This window comes from Ambystoma mexicanum, chromosome 1q (genome assembly GCF_040938575.1).
Source record: "Ambystoma mexicanum isolate Mex_15411 chromosome 1q, UKY_AmexF1_1, whole genome shotgun sequence".
Classification (NCBI taxonomy): Eukaryota; Metazoa; Chordata; class Amphibia; order Caudata; family Ambystomatidae; genus Ambystoma; species Ambystoma mexicanum.
In genome coordinates, this window is record NC_090922.1 from 1,328,524,621 (window position 1) to 1,328,543,980 (window position 19,360).

Sequence of the window (19,360 nt, forward strand, 5' to 3'; positions counted from 1 at the left end):
GTTATAGAGACACACGGGGCATGAGCGGGGGGTGGGTGGGAGGGATAGAGACACACTGGGCATGAGCGGGGGGTGGGTGAGCGGGGGGTGGGCGGGAGGGATAGAGACACATGGGGCATGAGCGGGGGGTGGGGGAGGGGAGAGACACACGGGGCATGAGCGGGGGTTGGGTTTGTGGGATAGAGACACACGGGGCATGAGCAGGGGGTGGGTGGGAAGGAGAGACACACAAGGTATGAGCAGGGGGTGGGTGGGAGGAGAGAGACACACGGAGCATGAGCAGGGGGTGGGTGGGAGGGGAGAGACACACTGGGCATGAGCGGGGGGTGGGTGTTTCGGGGAGAGACACACGGGGCATGAGCGGGGGTGGGTGGGAGGGGAGAGACGCACGGGGCATGAGCGGGGGGTGGGTGCGAGGGGAGAGACACACGGGGCATGAGCGGGGGGGTGGGTGGGAGGGGAGAGACATGCGGGGCATGAGCGGGGGGTGAGTGGGAGGGGAGAGACACACGGGGCATGAGCGGGGGGTCGGTGGGAGGGGAGAGACACACGGGGCATGAGCAGGGGGTGGTTTGGAGATATACAGACACATGGGGCATGAGCGGTTTTAGAGTCACACGGGGCATGAGCAGGGGGTGGGTGTGAGGGATAGAGACACACGGGGCATGAGAAGGTGGTAGGTGGGAGTTATAGAGACACACGGGGCATGAGCAGGGGGTGGGTGGGAGGGATAGAGGCACACAGGGCATGAGCGGGGGTGGGTGGGCGGGATAGAGACACACGGCGCTTGAGCGGGGCTTGGGTGGGAGTTATAGAGACACACGGGGCATGAGCGGGGGGTGGGTGGGAGGGATAGAGACACACTGGGCATGAGCGGGGGGTGGGTGAGCGGGGGGTGGGCGGGAGGGATAGAGACACATGGGGCATGAGCGGGGGGTGGGGGGAGGGGAGAGACACACGGGGCATGAGCGGGGGTTGGGTTTGTGGGATAGAGACACACGGGGCATGAGCAGGGGGTGGGTGGGAAGGAGAGACACACAAGGTATGAGCAGGGGGTGGGTGGGAGGAGAGAGACACACGGAGCATGAGCAGGGGGTGGGTGGGAGGGGAGAGACACACTGGGCATGAGCGGGGGGTGGGTGTTTCGGGGAGAGACACACGGGGCATGAGCGGGGGTGGGTGGGAGGGGAGAGACGCACGGGGCATGAGCGGGGGGTGGGTGCGAGGGGAGAGACACACGGGGCATGAGCGGGGGGGTGGGTGGGAGGGGAGAGACATGCGGGGCATGAGCGGGGGGTGAGTGGGAGGGGAGAGACACACGGGGCATGAGCGGGGGGTCGGTGGGAGGGGAGAGACACACGGGGCATGAGCAGTGGGTGGGGGGGAGGGGAGAGACACACGGGGCATGAACAGGGGATGGGGGAGGGCTAGAGACTCACGGGGCATGAGCGGGGGGTGGGTGGGAGGGCTACAGACACACGGGCATGAGCGGGGGGTGGGTGGGAGGGCTAGAGACACACGGGGCATGAGCGGGGGGTGGGTGAGCGGGGGGTGGGCGGGAGGGATAGAGACACATGGGGCATGAGTGGGGAGTGGGGGGAGGGGAGAGACACACGGGGCATGAGCGGTGGGTGGGTGGGAGGGCTACAGACACACGGGCATGAGCGGGGGGTGGGTGGGAGGGCTAGAGACACACGGGGCATGAGCGGGGGGTGGGTGAGCGGGGGGGGCGGGAGGGATAGAGACACATGGGGCATGAGTGGGGAGTGGGGGAGGGGAGAGACACACGGGGCATGAGCGGGGGGTGGAGGGGAGGGATAGAGAAACACGGGGAATGAGCAGGGGGAGGGGAGGGATACAGACACACGGGGCATGAGCGGGGGGTGGGTGGGAGGGATACAGACACACAGGGCATGAGCAGGGGGTGGTTTGGAGATATACAGACACACGGGGCATGAGCGGGTGGTGGGTGGGAGGGATAGAGTCACACGGGGAATGAGCAGGGGGTGGGTGTGAGGGCTACAGACACACGGGCATGAGCGGGGGGTGGGTGGGAGGGCTAGAGACACACGGGGCATGAGCGGGGGGTGGGTGAGCGGGGGGGGGCGGGAGGGATAGAGACACACGGGGCATGAGCGGGGGGTGGAGGGGAGGGATAGAGAAACACTGGGCATGAGCGGGGGGTGGGAGGGATACAGACACACGGGGCATGAGCGGGGGGTGGGTGGGAGGGATACAGACACACAGGGCATGAGCAGGGGGTGGTTTGGAGATATACAGACACACGGGGCATGAGCGGGTGGTGGGTGGGAGGGATAGAGTCACACGGGGCATGAGCAGGGGGTGGGTGTGAGGGATAGAGACACACGGGGCATGAGAAGGGGGTAGGTGGGAGTTATAGAGACACACGGGGCATGAGCAGGGGGTGGGTGGGAGGGATAGAGGCACACAGGGCATGAGCGGGGGGTGGGTGGGCGGGATAGAGACACACGGCGCTTGAGCGGGGCTTGGGTGGGAGTTATAGAGACACACGGGGCATGAGCGGGGGGTGGGTGGGAGGGATAGAGACACACTGGGCATGAGCGGGGGGTGGGTGAGCGGGGGGTGGGCGGGAGGGATAGAGACACATGGGGCATGAGCGGGGGGTGGGGGGAGGGGAGAGACACACGGGGCATGAGCGGGGGTTGGGTTTGTGGGATAGAGACACACGGGGCATGAGCAGGGGGTGGGTGGGAAGGAGAGACACACAAGGTATGAGCAGGGGGTGGGTGGGAGGAGAGAGACACACGGAGCATGAGCAGGGGGTGGGTGGGAGGGGAGAGACACACTGGGCATGAGCGGGGGGTGGGTGTTTCGGGGAGAGACACACGGGGCATGAGCGGGGGGTGGGTGGGAGGGGAGAGACGCACGGGGCATGAGCGGGGGGTGGGTGCGAGGGGAGAGACACACGGGGCATGAGCGGGGGGTGGGTGGGAGGGGAGAGACATGCGGGGCATGAGCGGGGGGTGAGTGGGAGGGGAGAGACACACGGGGCATGAGCGGGGGGTCGGTGGGAGGGGAGAGACACACGGGGCATGAGCAGTGGGTGGGGGGGAGGGGAGAGACACACGGGGCATGAACAGGGGATGGGGGAGGGCTAGAGACTCACGGGGCATGAGCGGGGGGTGGGTGGGAGGGCTACAGACACACGGGCATGAGCGGGGGGTGGGTGGGAGGGCTAGAGACACACGGGGCATGAGCGGGGGGTGGGTGAGCGGGGGGTGGGCGGGAGGGATAGAGACACATGGGGCATGAGTGGGGAGTGGGGGGAGGGGAGAGACACACGGGGCATGAGCGGGGGGTGGGTGGGAGGGCTACAGACACACGGGCATGAGCGGGGGGTGGGTGGGAGGGCTAGAGACACACAGGGCATGAGCGGGGGGTGGGTGAGCGGGGGGGGGCGGGAGGGATAGAGACACATGGGGCATGAGTGGGGAGTGGGGGGAGGGGAGAGACACACGGGGCATGAGCGGGGGGTGTGTGGGAGGGATAGAGACACACGGGGCATGAGCGGGGGGTGGGTGGGAGGGATAGAGACACACGGGGCATGAGCAGGGGGTGGGTGGGAGGAGAGAGACACACGGAGCATGAGCAGGGGGTGGGTGGGAGGGGAGAGACACACGGGGCATGAGCGGGGGGCAGGTGGGAGGGGAGAGACACACGGGGCATGACCGGGGGTGGGTGGGAGGGGAGAGACACACGGGGCATGAGCGGGGGGTGGGTGTGAGGGGAGAGACACACGGGGCATGAGCGGGGGTGAGTGGGAGGGGAGAGACACACGGGGCATGAGCGGGGGCTGGGTGGGAGGGGAGAGACACATGGGGCATGAGCAGGGGGTGAGGGGAGGGCTAGAGACTCACGGGGCATGAGCGGGGGTGGGTGGGAGGTCTACAGACACACGGGGCATGAGCGGGTGGTGGGTGGGAGAGGGCTAGAGACACATGGGGCATGAGCGGGGGGTGGGTGGGAGGGCTAGAGAAACACGGGGCATGAGCGGGGGGTGGTTGGGAGGGCTAGAGACACACTGGGCATGAGCGGGGGGTGGGTGGGTGGGCTAGAAACACACAGGGCATGAGCGGGGGTGGGTGGGAGGGCTAGAGGCACACGGGGCATGAGCAGGGGTTGGGGGGGAGGGATTGAAACACACGGGGCATGAGAGGGTTGAGGGGGAGGGAGAGAGACACACGGGGCATGAGGGGAGTGGGGGGGACAAACAAAATCATGGACATGCCGCACGAACATGAGTTTGTGAGGCAGATCCCGCTCCTCAGCCCTCCGCTGGCCACCGTGTGCGATGGCGTGAGCGGAGGGCTGGAGGAACAGGGAACACACGGAGCATGAGCGGGGGTGGGGGGGACAGGAAGGACACACGGGGCATCAGCGGGGGCGGGGGGGACAGAAAGGACACACGGGGCATGAGCGGGGGTTGGGGCATACAGGTGGCATGAGGGGGTGGGAGGAACAGGAGACAGACACGCTCCTGCTGACCTGACAAAGCCTCTCATGCGGGAAAGAAAGATGGCGGGCGTCCAATGAGAGAGCACGTCAGATGTCCGCGGACATCACGCAAGCTGCTGGCCCAATCACCGTGCTGTCCGCCGAGCGAACATGGAAGTGTGTCCGCGAAGCCAGCACAGATATCACTAATTTTTTTCACTTACATTTTTGTCATTTTTCTAAAAACTACTGGACGGATTTACACCAAATAAAGCAAAGCACGCTTTCTGGACCAAGCCGCCGCTCCTGTCGCAAATTTGGTGTAAATCCGTCCAGCGGTTTGGGCTGTAGGCGTGAGCAAAGATTTTTCCCATTATGTCTATGGGAAAAAAAAAAGTTTTGGGACCCCCCTATGACTTTGCCCCCCCGGACGAATACTCACCAAACTTTGTAAAAAAATTCAGAGTGACCCAAATACTTTTTTTGCAAAGTTTGGTGAGGATTCCATGGAGAGCGAAGTTATAAGCCGCCCAAAAAGTGCTCTTCCTATGGAAACACCAACTTAACCATAACTACATGGCCACTACTGTGGCCATGTAATATATGGCAGTGAACAAAAACAAAGGGGCTACACATGTGATATCAGCAATGATGTCATCAATGACATTTGTGATGCCATCTTTTATGTTTTGGGTGTTAGTGCTAGCAGTGCACAATGGTGCGGGCAGGTATGGGTGCTTAGCCTACCATAACTGGCGAATTTCAGGGGTTTTTCGGTTTTACTTTGAACCATAATGGCACGTTTGTGAAGTGTTTTTAGTGAATTGCGCAGGTTTTTAGTAGTGCAACTTAACCATAACGTCCCCTTAACAAAGTTTTTTTGAGTGAATATATATATAGGGTGTGGCGTAAGGGATAAAAATCGGTGTGGAGGGGGTTGGGATGGGTTTAAAACCATAAGGAAACGGGGGGATGTGGGGAACCCCTGAAATAAAAAATCATTTAATATTTTTTCTTTGGGGGGGGCGTGGCTTGATGGCTACGTGAGAGGACGTTCCTTGGAGGAGCTCCCGATGATCCAATCTTGATCCTGGGAAGAAGTGATGGTTTTCGGCACACTTTCGAGCCCACGGTGCATCCAAAGGTGCATGAAAGTGGGGGGCACATGGTGAGTGCCCTCCCCACCAGCAAGACTGCATATCCACAGAACTTCACTTCGAAGAAGGTGGCGGTCGCGCAGTGTAAGGGCAGCACCCAAGATGGCCGCCCGTGGACAAAGGGCCACAAATGGTCCGTGGAGCTGAGGAAGACAAAGCTGGCCGGAACGTGGGCGAGCCCAACCAGATAGGCACGTCGCATGCACCTCTGGCTGGTGGCAAGAACATAAGTGCGAGTCCCCACTGAGGAGGCCCTGGATCGTGGCGTGCCAGCAGAGTGAACCTGAGCTCAGTGGAACCTTGCTGTGAAGGGGTCGGCGAGCGAACCCCGCAAGGCGCTCCGCAGCGCCGAAGACGCAGCTGGGTGCGTGTGCCCAACCAACGCAGCAGGATGTCCTTCAAGGTGGTGCAACCCCGGATCAAACAGCCCACGATGGAGGCCTACGCTAGGTCGCCCTCGGGCGCAGAAGGGAGCAAGAGCAAAGAAGCCCCTGCGGTGGCGACGGACCCACCGGGTACTATCCAGGAGGTGCTGGCAGCAATTGCCGACTTGAAGGTGGCTTGGGAGACGAAGTTGGGCCTGGCCATGAAAGAGCTGCAGGAGGGCGTAGACCTTAAGATCGGAGCGGTCCGAGAAGAGGTGAACCTGTTGCGCCAGGACGTGCGAACGATCGTGGAGCGCACTGGGGAACTGGAGAAGGAGTTGGCCCCGACCCTGGAGGCGTGCAATGCACACGCTAAGGAGATTCATGCCCTCGTGAAACGAGTGGGCAATTTGGAGGACAGAGCAGAGCAGGCAGAGGGGCGCGCCAGGCGCAACAACATTCGCATAGTGGGTGTTCTGGAGGGAATGGAAGGATCGAACCCCACAGATTACGTTGAAACCATGCTCTTGCAGGAGATTACAGGCGGGGAGCTGACCTAGGGGTTCGCTGTCTAAAGGACACATAGGGCCCTGACCAGGAGACTGGCCCCAGGAGCCCCCCCGCGGCCGTTGATCGCGAAGATCTTGAACTATCGTGACCGCAAAAAGATTCTCGAATTTTTCCGGAAAGGAGGTACGATAGAAAGGGGGTCAGCGAAAATAACGGCGTATCCGGATTATACGCTGCTCGTACAGCGGAGCCAAATGAACTTTGGAAAGGTGAAAAGGAGGCTTAGAGAAGCAGGCCACTGCTACATGTTGCTCTACCCCGCCAGGTTAAAGGTGTTTTATAAGAACAGATCCCTCTTCTTTGAGATGCCGACCGAAGCGATGGAGTGGTTGGATATGCAAGGTCGACCTCAGGAATCGGATGCCCAGACAGAAGCGGCTGGAGATAAGTAGCACGTTGCAGAGGCACCCATGAGGCCATAGTTACAACATTGGGACTGGAATATAGTACGATATTGTGCTTGTGGGGAGGAAGTCATGGTATCTGCCGGCGGGTCCCGTTGAATGCACTTCTCCTAAATAGACAACTGGGAGCTCCTGGGGAGCACCCTCTGCACCCAATAGTAGTACACTTAGTTAGGTCACTGTTAGATTGGTGACACCCCGCGGGGTCCTCGTTCTTGGCACAAGACGGGTCCAGACGTGGGTAGGCCTGAGATCCAGGGATGGAGCTGGGCTATTGTTGGAGGTTGGCGGGGAGGGGAGAGGGGGGAAGTTGTGTGAAGTTGTGGAAGGGGGGAGGGGGATATTGTTTGTGAATAGAAGGGAGAGAGCCAGGGAACGAACTAACATGGGGAGCATTATGGGAAGGGATGGGATGGAGATAGTCCGACCGGATGGCATCGGGTAATCTCAGAATTGTGACCTGGAATGTACGGGGCCTTAACAGCTACCTGAAACGTAACAAAGTGATGTTATACTTAAAGAGGATGCGCGTAGACATAGCCCTGCTGCAAGAGACCCACCTCACTAGGGAAAGGCTGGATGGAGGTGGTCAGGAGGAAATGGAAGGGCAACGTTGTGGGGGCGGCGTACTCGCGTATGCTAGAGGGGTCATTAATTGGGTGGCGCCTCATGTGCCGTTTCGGATGCTTGATTCCACGGAGGACCCGGAGGGTAGAATGGTGGTGGTAACGGGTCTCCTGGAAAACAGAGAAGTGCACATCATAAATGTGTACGCCCCCAATAACGACACAGCCGCTTACTTTAGGACCCTCTACGGTAAACTTGGCCCCCTGGCAGGGGGTACGGTAGTGTGGGGGGGGACTTTAACTGTACCGTGGATCCCAGAATGGACAGGTCCAAGGACAGGGCAGGGAAAACGGCACCGGCAGCTAATGCGCTGGGTACCTTACTGAAAGACCTAGGCCTAGAGGATGTGTGGAGAAGGCTGCACCCCACGGATAGGCAGTATTCACACTACGCAGCGCCACATGATTTTCACACAAGGTTAGATTACATGTTTGTAACAGCCGAGATAGTGAGAGACATAGAAGGAGCGGAATACAAGGCCCGAGTACTATCTGGCCACTCGCCCTTGGTGGTAGACTGGAGACACCAGCCCCCAAGACCGCGGATCCCTACATGGAGGCTCAGGACAGAGGCACTGCAGGACGAGGGGTTTCGGGAGGGCCTGAGGGATGCCATCGAAGAATACTTTGATATAAATACGGGAAGCATAAGCTCTGTGGGCACACTGTGGAATCGTTTAAGGTGATGGTGCATGGGGTAGCCATTTCCCAAGCTAAGGGGTTACAGGGGGGCATCGAAAGGGAACTCCAGGAGGTAGAAAGGGAGCTAGAGGATCTCACGCGTTGCAAGAGCATCGCTCATGATAACAGAACCAAAGTAAAGGAGCTACAGTTGTCCTGCAGCGCACTCTGGGATAGACTATGCAGACTCAATTACAGGAAATATACAGAGAGGATACACGCAGGGGGCGACAACCCGGGCAGACTGCTGGCCTGGCTGTATAAGAGTGAGACCCCCCGCTCGGTGATCAGTGAGATTAAGGATGAGAGAGGTTGCATATGCAACACCCAGAAAGAGGTAAATGAGGAATTCCTTAAGTTTTACAGACACTTGTATGAGAACACGGGGGAGGATATGTGTCAAGACATACTGGACACATTGGAGGACATAGAGCTGCCCACCTTGCATGATCTAGAACGCGCTGAGTTAGACGCACCCGTCACCTCAGATGAGCTGGAGGTAGTGATTCAGAACTTGCCCACTTGCAAGGCGCCTGGTTCGGATGGGCTGCCCAGCGAGTTCTACAAAACATTCAAGCAAGAGTTGCTTCAGCCACTGCTCGCCACTTTCAACGAGGCCTATGAGCAGGGGGAACTCCCATTGTCCCTCCGCGAGGCTGTAATCATCCCACTCTTGAAACCAGGCAAGCCGGCCGTAGTGTGCGGGTCTTACAGACCGTTGTCCATGCTTAACCAGGACAGCAAAATACTCACGGCTGTGCTGGCTAATAGACTGAAGAAGGTGATTAGGAAACTGATACTTCCAGATTAGACGGGATATGTTCCAGGCAGGAACATCACTGATAACCACAGGAGGCTACACCATGTCATAGACCAAACTGAGGAGGACACGGGCGAGTTGGCTATAGTGTCGTTAGACACGGTCAAGGCCTTCGACTCGGTGAGATGGCCCTGGCTGAAAGCGGTCCTGAAGGGGTACGGAATGGGACCTGGATACCTCAGATGGGTCCAGTTGGTTTATAGCACCCCGATGGCGAGAGTCAAAACAGGGTCCACAGTATCGGATTCTTGGCAACTTTGCAGGGGGACCAGGCAGGGATGCCCCTGGTCACCCATGCTATATATGCTGGCATTAGAGCCGCTGGCAATTTGCCTGCGACAACAATATGGGGAGGTGGGCATAAGCACTGTCAGTGGAGAGCACCTGATATCATTATAGGCGGATGATATGCTCCTTTATTTGCGTTATCCAGAAGAAAATCTGCAGTACATGCTAGAGGTAATAGAACGGTACGCCATCCTCTCGGGCATATCGGTGAACCCTGGAAAGTCTAGTCTATTCCCTTTGGGCAGATATAGGAATGTCCCGGTACAGAGGCTGCCAGTCCTGCCAATACCATGGCAGCCCGTGACATTTAGGTATTTGGGAATAAATATTTACCACAAGGTCGAGGCAGAACACAAGCATAACACGGAAAAGGCGATAGAGGGGATCAAGAACAGCATGGTATTCTGGTCTAGATTGCCCCTGACCATGGTGGGGAGGGCGGCCTTGCTCAAGATGGTGGTCCTGCCTAGACTCTTGCACTTTTTTGTGAACGTCCTGTTTTTGATACCTAGGAGCCTATTCGCGAAACTTCATAGCGTGTGTAGGGGATTCGTGTAGGGCAGCTCTAGGAATAGGAAAAAGCAGCATGCAATAGCATGAAAAGGAGTCCAGGAAATTGCGCCTTGTTTCCAGTAAATTTATTTGTATTAGTTTACTTTACAGGATCTCACTTGCCCTTGTTTATTTACACGTGTTTCGGCCACCAAAGACCTTTCTCAAAATAGGGCTTGTCAAATTAGTACGCAAATTAAACTGAAAAACATGAACATAGCAATGTATTACATCATACATATTAGAAATCAAAAAATGTAAAATACATAATTACCCAAGTGGTGGTGGGGAGGCAGGAGAAACAAACAGGATGAGAGAAAAAGACACAAATGTGATGTAAGTAAGGTACAATACCTAATATTATATACTAGAAGACATAGGCCACTGAGCTTATAGGTCCAGACTTACCCACTAGGGTGTTCAATAAATCCTTACTCTTCACAATTATAAAGGGTTAGATCCCGTTGTAATCTGTTACATACGAAAAGAAAAAGGATGGAACAGTATATACCATACACCTTCAAAATTCCATTTTGTTATTTTTCAACAAATCTATTGAATGGTGCAATTCAAATAGGTCCTATTGGTTAAATGATCAAGTATACTACAAATATGGGTAATTAAAATTGCACCCTATAACTATCCAAACATGCGGTATTACCCCATATGCAACATTCTAATATGTCCGGACTCTTAATAAGAGCATGCGGTATTACCCAATTATAACATTCCAATATGTCCAGATTCTAATAAGAGTCATGTTACGAGGAAAATCCTCAACTAATTTAAGAAATATGTGTTGTGAGCAGTACTTACTCGCCAGGTAGCAAAACAGTCTCTCGCGTCGGCTCCTCTCGATCTGAGCCGGCGCCATCTTGGAACTACTTTATGTGTCCCCATGGAAACTAGACGCCGTAACCACGCGCCTCAGATTGTTGCTTGGCAACATGTCAGTAACGTTGCCATACCTTGTGCGTTTGCGCATGTACTCAATATCTCTCTCTCTATCGACTGCAAAACTAAATACAGTGTATAATTTACTCTAAGTGCCTGAATGCCTTAAGTAATATATGATAAACCTGGGGTAACCTCTCTGTTGGAATCGACCCCTCAACAGTTTGCATTCTTGATGAAAGGTTTGGTCATTCTGACAATTACGTCTAGCTCGTATGTATTCTCCTAACGGGATGTTCCGGATGGTTGAATGTTGATGGCAACTGTGTGCATGTAAAATTGAATTAACCTCTGTTGGTTTACGAAATGTTCTTGTCTCCAGGTGATCTTCCTTTACATAAATGTTAAGATCTAAGAAATTGATAGATTTGGCATTCGTTTCTCCCGTAAATTCAATCTCAAATTGATTGTGGTTCAATTTCTCAATAAACTCTTGGAATGTAGTTACAAGAATGCAAACTGTTGAGGGGTCGATTCCAACAGAGAGGTTACCCCAGTAAGTGGATCCAAAAAGCCTTCGAGAAGACTAAAAATTTACAACAAAAGGATACACTGACTCCAAGAAAGAGTGAGCAAGACCAAAAGAGGAAACTTATGTTTGTGACTCAATATAACAAAGACCACCACCAGATCAGAAAAACGTTACAAAAGCACTGGTATCTGTTACAATTGGATGAGCATTTGAACAAATTCCTTGACAATACCCCAACCATGATATTCAAGAGAGCTAATACTCTCAAATCAATGATTTGTCCATCTTTGCTACCAGAACCATCGATTAACCATCAAACTACATGGCTCACTAAAATGGAGCCGGGATTTAGGAAATGTGGATATTGTTCCATGTGTAAATTTGCTGGAGATAAAATTGCTCATGTAGAGGGCAATAATGGACGAAATTTTGTGATCAAACAGTCAATTAATTGCAGATCTAAATATGTGGTTTATGTAATCAGATGCGCCTGTAAGAAATTGTACATAGGGAGCATTATAAGGGAATTGCGCATTGGAATCAGGGAACACCTGGCAAAAATTGGAAGTCAGGATTCCACCCTGCCACTAGCGGTACATTGGCAAAAGAACCACCAACTAGATGATAAATCTGATATACAGTTAATCGGCATAAAGCAGGTTACTATGAATAAGAGGGGTGGTGACAGATTGAGGGCATTGCGCCAGACGGAAGCGAAGATTATTTGTTTTTTCAATGCGACTATATGGTGTCTGAATTTGGATGCTGAAATGGCATCTTTTCTGTGAAGGTATCTATCACTATATGCTATAACGAAGGTGAACTTAACTGTTCAAATATGTTGTTTCATATTACTAATGTATCATGAGATTCAACATCACTTCTTTCTGCTGCAGACGAAATAGCCATGCATTTAGGGTACCTAATTTGGCATATCTGGATCTAGTACCAGCTAAAGTGTATACCCATTTAAGTCTTTTTTGAAACAAATGAGTATGAGTGAATTTATAACTTAGAGTAAATTATACACTGTATTTAGTTTTGCAGTCGATAGAGGGAGAGATATTGAGTACATGCGCAAGCGCACAAGGTATGGCAACGTTACGGACATGTTGTCAAGCAACAATCTGAGGCGCGTGGTTACGGCGTCTAGTTTCCATGGGGACACATATAGTAGTTCCAAGATGGCGCCGGCTCAGATCGAGGGGAGCCGACGCGATAGACTGTTTTGCTACCTGGTGAGTAAGTACTGCTCACAACACATATTTCTTAAACTAATTGAGGATTTTCCTCGTAACATGACTCTTATTAGAATTTGGAAAAATTGGAATGTTAATACCGCATGCTCTTATTAAGAGTCCGGACATATTAGAATTTTGTAATTGGGTAATACCGCATGCTTGTGTTAGATAAATACATGGCGTATTACCACGCGCCCACAATTGTAGTGCTTTGGAGCACTTAACCAAAGTATACACTTTGTTTTATGGTTATACTTACCTGTTCTGTTCGGATTACACAGAATATTGCATATGGGGTAATACCGCATGTTTGGATAGATATAGGGCGCAATTTTATTTACCCATATTTGTAGTATACTTGATCATTTAACCAAGAGGACATATTTGAATTGCACCATTCAATAGATTTGTTGAAACATAACAAAATGGAATTTTGAAGGAGTATGGTATATACTGTTCCATCCTTTTTCTTTCGTATGTAACAGATTACAACGGGATCTAACCCTTTATAATTGTGAAGAGTAAGGATTTATTGAACACCCTAGTGGGTAAGTCTGGACCTATAAGCTCAGTGGCCTATGTCTTCTAGTATATAATATTAGGTATTGTGCCTTACTTACATCACATTTGTGTCTTTTTCTCTCATCCTGTTTGTTTCTCCTGCCTCCCCACCACCACTTGGGTAATTATGTATTTTACATTTTTTGATTTCTAATATGTTGCTATGTTCATGTTTTTCAGTTTAATTTGCGTACTAATTTGACAAGCCCTATTTTGAGAAAGGCCTTTGGTGGCCGAAACACGTGTAAATAAACAAGGGCAAGTGAGACCCTGTAAAGTAAACTAATACAAATAAATTTACTGGAAACAAGGTGCAATTTCCTGGACTCCTTTTCATGCTATTGCATGCTGCTTTTTCATATATTAGACGGTTTTACCTGTGGCTTACCGTCGGTCCTGTGATCTGCGACTACAATATTGATTAACTTGGAGAAGCGAGAATCTGTTGCACCTTTATCAAATTAACAAGAGTCGCCCAACAGACCAGCTGTAACCCTAAACCCAGTCTACTTTTCTTCAGCTCTAGGAATAGGGTTGCTCTGTGGAAGCTCCAGAACCCATGTGACAGGGGGGGGATAGGCCTGCTTAATTTTGAACTCTATTACCTGGTGGGGCAGCTGCAGCACGTGGCCAGGTGGCTTTCAGCTGAAGACTCGGCGGAAGCTAGGCTTCTGCGTGGAGATACAGCCCCATACTTTCTGATGGAAGTGGTGTGGTTGGGCAGAGATAAACTGGTGGGCAAGGGGCGGCTACTGAGGCTGGGCTGGGAGATCTGGCACAGGACATGGAAGATTGGGGGGGACTCGGAGCCGTACTCTCAGCAGGCCCCTTTGGCGGCGCTGTGCGGGAGCGACTCTCAACTACTTGAATCGGTCCGTAGATACTGGGAATAGGTAGGCCTGGCCACCCTCGGGGACATATGGCAGGAAGGGGAGGCAGTGGACTTTCAGAGGTTGCAGGAAGAGACGGGGGTACATGGTGGCCAATATATAACCTACACTAGGCTTGTGAAAAAGACTAGAGAAAGATGGCCTGAGACAGTGCTAGCGGAAGACCCTGACGCCTCCCTGGAAACCATGTATGATGTATCGGAGGGCGGGCACGAAATATCGAGGATATACGAGCTCCTGCGAGTAAGGGAAGGAGTTGCATCAATTGAGACGAGATTGGGAGGAGGAGGTGGGAGGACCCATGACGGACGGGCAATGGGAACAGGCCCAGAGGTACCACATACAAAGGTGTCCCGAAACGCGAGATTCCAATAGCTTCAATTGTACGTTACCCACAGGGCTTATTTAACCCCCGGGAAGATTGCAAAGTTTGGGGGACCAGCTACTCAGCAAAGCCCCAGGTGTGGGGAGGTGAATGCGGGACTGCTACACATGTTTTGGGCTTGCCCGGAAGTGCACAGATTTTGGGACGAGGTCAAGACGAAACTGGCTGGTGGGGGGGTGGTGCTGGATGTGGAATCGGCCTGGTCATGCATGCTTGGGCTTTTCCCTAGACCCCGGCATTCAAAACACATAAGCAAGATGAAGGACCTGGCTTGTGTTTTGGCCAAGCGCAAGATTGCCATGGGCTGGAAGGCGGCCCACAGACCCAGGGTGGAGCTGTGGTGGACGGACCTCTTGAGGTGGGCGGAAGCTGAATCTGTGGTCTGGTTTGAAGCGGTCACCAGGGGGGCGAGGAGGAAGTAGGGCCCTTGCTGGCCTGGCGCCAATTGGTGGCCTCTATAGCAAACCCTCACCAGGGTAACAATGGAACAGAGGACCCGGATGATGACTGCCTAAGTACTGTGCTACCCAATGATGCTCCCGTTAATGACATGTGAGAACCGGCTCTAGTTTAAGGGGGGGGGGGAGTTGGGGAGTTCTAATGAAAATGTGTTGGACTATGATGCTTTCTATGTTTTGAAACAGTTGTAGTGTGTTTGTTTGACTTCAAAATAAAATAAAATAAAAATATTTAAAAACAATATATATTTTTTTTTTCTTTGTAAAAGTTTTGTTTTAATTAATTCTCTCTTATTTCATTTGGTAAAATCCCATAGCTGTAATATGTAAGAAATTCAGGTCCCGGGTGCCTAGAAGCATACGTACCCACTATCTACCAGGTTAGTGGTCGCTGTAGTGCAGGGCCAGGTGACTTGGTCTTGATAGAAAACTTTTAGAGCCAATGATTGCAGACTCTTTACTGACAGTCTGCAGGTCTGGTGAGTCGAGCTAGTGACATAATCACAGACGAGGGTTTAAAGTTTCATTGGTCGGTTCTTGTCAGGGGCTTGCTAGGGGGGTGGGGCTAAGTGGGCTATAGCCCCTGATCTTTTGGTTGTAGCCCCGGATAGAATCTCAGGAGCTACAGCCAAAAGACTACCTAAAAGACTAGCTAGCCCCCAGTCCCAACAGTACCAACATCAGCTTAGCCCCAGGTCTTTTCCAGACCTAGCAACTGCCCTGGTTCTTGTTGTTTCTTGATGTCTAGCGCGAGCCTTGCCTTTCTTGCTGCTGCATTAAAGCGCCTCGGTGAAACAGATGCGTGCTTCCCTTGTGATGGTTCTGTTTGATGGAGTGGAGCCAGTGCTGCAAGCTCACGAGCGTGACTGCTGTTTAGGTCTGTAGGGCGGCAGGGGTAGACCAGCCTATAAAGAACTCTGGAGGTTTCCCGGCAGGCCTCTGCACCCTGGGCCTCGTTTGTGTGGCATTTCCAAAGTTTCGCATAGGCAAACCATCGGGCTTGCTGAAAATGTGTCATATAGGGCCACTATGAATATCATTCACAGGGCCGCTTTTGTTCCACAGCCCACCCTTGGCTGCGCGTTCCCATTTCCTGGCCCAGGGTTGTCATTTACCGAATTAGAAACGTATCTGCTTTCAGTGGATTTTGTTTCTTCCCTCTAAATGAATGCCTTCCATATATTGAACGCAGTCCAAATGCATTTCACGGCTCCCGACTCGTCTGCTTTCTGAAACCCCAATCATTATTCTCAGCGGAGTCTGGCTCGTGCTTATCTTTTGCGAGGACAGTAACAAGCAGTGCATTATGTAAATCAGTCCCTTCATTATACGTTCCCTAAAACAGTAACTTCTGACAAAGATGTGTGCCAGCCTCGTTACCGCGTGAACATGCCAGTTTACCCGCATAGCCTCTTGCTTGGAACAGAACCAACTAAAGTCTCTATTAAAAAAAAACACAGAGAAATCGTGGTTTTTAAACTACAATCATTTCATTAGAAATGCCTCTCACTTCTTAATTACAGCAATATTACCCATTGAATATTCTAACTTCATGCCCTAGAGGGCATTCGGTTGGCTTGTTAAGGGTCTATCTTCTATGAAGGTGTCAGGACTCAGATAGTTCTGGAAGGGTATAGGAGACCCTTAGTCCAGGCGGCGAGAGGCCTTTGGTCAATTTTTTCTGACTTGCTGCTGATGGACATGTTAATGTTAAAGGATATTTGTACCGCGCACTATCACCATCGGAGTGGTCCCGTGGCGCTCCATGACATGCCCGGCTGTTGTACAGCCCTTCACTCTTCCACGGCTTTGACTTTGGTTGGCTGTAAAGTGGCTTTGGGTGCTCGCCTCCAACAAGTTATTTGGAATGGGAGCTTACCTCCTCCAATACCTTTCTGAAACAGCCTGTCAGCGTGTTGCTTCACTTTTCCCCTTGGCCATACTGGGGTGTAGGTTTGGGGCAGCAATAAGCCTGAGGGCTTGTTGGCTGCAAGGAGGAAGTGCAGGCTGGGCATGCCATTGGGCCTATTCAGATAGTCCAGCCAGCCAAATGTATCCTGAGGTTTACACCCAATAATTCAATGGGTTGTTATTTTATTTTTTGTTTTGTGGCATTTATTTGCTGTTTACAAGTATGTATGCTTTTCGTGAACAGGTTAATTCCTTCAAGTCTCACACTCCGCACCAAGGTAGCCTTTCACATTTAACAATTTGTCCTAAAGCAGCCCAAAGATCGCACAGTCGAAGGCCAGTTCTCCGACTGTGGAGGAATCGGCTTCTTGTCACAAGCATGCTCACGTACAATCCTTGGACCGCCACAATCCAACAAATGTCCCAGTATGCATGCTACTCCAAATTCATCCATACCGTTCTTTCCTCTAGAAGAATCTCTTATTGAACTAAATGGCCAGGAATTACAAAACTTTCCAATATTAACTTGGATAGTTAATTTACTCGACAAAGGACACGAGCACACACATTATGCCATCAGCGATCTTAAAACATCCATATTTGACATCTCTGCAAAACTGAACAAGATAGAAGGATTTATGCTGGCCCAAGACAAATGCCATGCATTTTGGACCAGACAATCAGAAAGTGCTTTCCTACCATCTACAAATATGCCCCCTGTCGCCAATGTCACTAGACACACAGTATCACAGCACACTCAGACAAACAAATTCATCAATTCATCTACTTGCCATACACAATCATACGCTCAGGTGGTACAGGGACTGTTCAATCCCAACCTGTGTTCATGAGAAAATCCACAAATCGATCTAGTAGAAGTTGCTAAATTGCAACATGATAGACTCTTGGCAATCGAAAACATCCCGGTGAAAGCCAATTTAGTGCCACATTATTTAGGTGACACAGCTACTGGCACCATTACATCAGAAGCTGATGATGTCGCCAAACAAGACTCTCCTGACAGTCCCTCTGCAATGACTGATCTGCTGGACTTGCAGACAGATATGGATCTCCAGCAGTTTGTCAGCCTTGAGGAATGTAAGAAGATTCAATTCAACACTACAGCTAAGTCAATGCCTAGTCTGGGATACTGAATGGAAACCCTTATTGATATATCTTTATGTCCAGTTCATGAGTTCTGGATGACTACCCCTATATAACACCCCTCTCTTAGAATTCCCCTGACCCCACTGAGCCAAGAAGTAGTTCTGTTTTGCAAGTTTAAAAGGTTTATTTGAGAATTTAAACAATATGTATATATCACACTTTATAATAAATTAATATCTGATAGTACACTTAGACATATGATGTTGATCAACAATGGGTAATATGGCACTAGCACACTTCTTTACAATCAATGAGGAGTTAGTATAGGATGGATAAAGTAGCAAAACTACTTTTATGATTTCAAGGGAAAAGCAATGAGGAATAAAATGCAGTACAGAAATACTTGATATGATTTTAGCAAAAGATAAAATAATCACTTTTTCTCTGGCAATTCACCCCCCTCCCCTGTGCAATGTAAGACATGGAAGTAGATGGAAAGAGGAGCACACAGTTCTCAGGAATGCAATCAAATACAATACGAAATTCAGTTCCCCAGCAAGCTTAGAGAAAACCGGTATGAGTTTTAAAACGGTATGAGTTTGAAAAGGTGATGGCAAAAAATATGCTGAAAATGGTTTTAATTCCCTTTAGGAGGTTCAGGGGGAGTGGTAGCTACTTGGGATAAGTTCAGGCTCACTTTAGCAATGATTCAGAGATGGTGATTAAGAGACAAACGAATTTTTAGCAAGGAAAGAAATGACTGCTGATGGTTACACGTGGCTGGATTTTTAACCAAATCGCAAATCGTGGTAAAATTCACGAGTGCGTGAATCGTGATTGCGGAAAAAGTATAAGTCGGTTCTAGGCTTGTTGGAAAGCTTAGATTCTAAGCTTTCAGAGGAAAGTTCGTAGTCCAAACAGTTCCAGAGATATGAACGATTTTGTAAAGGTCGTTTTTCGGATTTTAAGTAAACTCAAAATGACAGGTGACAGCTTTGCAGCTGCAGAATTGACAAGTGACAGTGGTGCAGCTTTACAAATGACAGGTGACAGTTAGGAGGCAGTTCTACTTAGGTTAAATAGATTGAATTATATTACTTTAAACTAAGAGATTTGGTTTTTGCCCCCTCCTAGCTGTACTCACAATATATTTGGAAGGACTGGACCTCGTCACGGATCTGATCAATCAGGCTAGCGGCACTTCACAGCGATCTGGTCTCTGGGTCTGCGGTTCTGCACGGTCTGGTCTGTCACTGGTCTGGTCTGTCCGGATACAGCGGTCTCTGCACGGCTCCTGGATCTCTGCACTGGTCCTAGCAAAAGTTCTTGGCAAGGGATTCAAGCAGCTCGCCCGGCTGTGAGTAGCTTGCAATTATTTGAGGCCTGCTGCAGAGAACTCAGCTTGTGGTTTTAGGCCTCGGATTTAGGTTCTAAAGTATAAG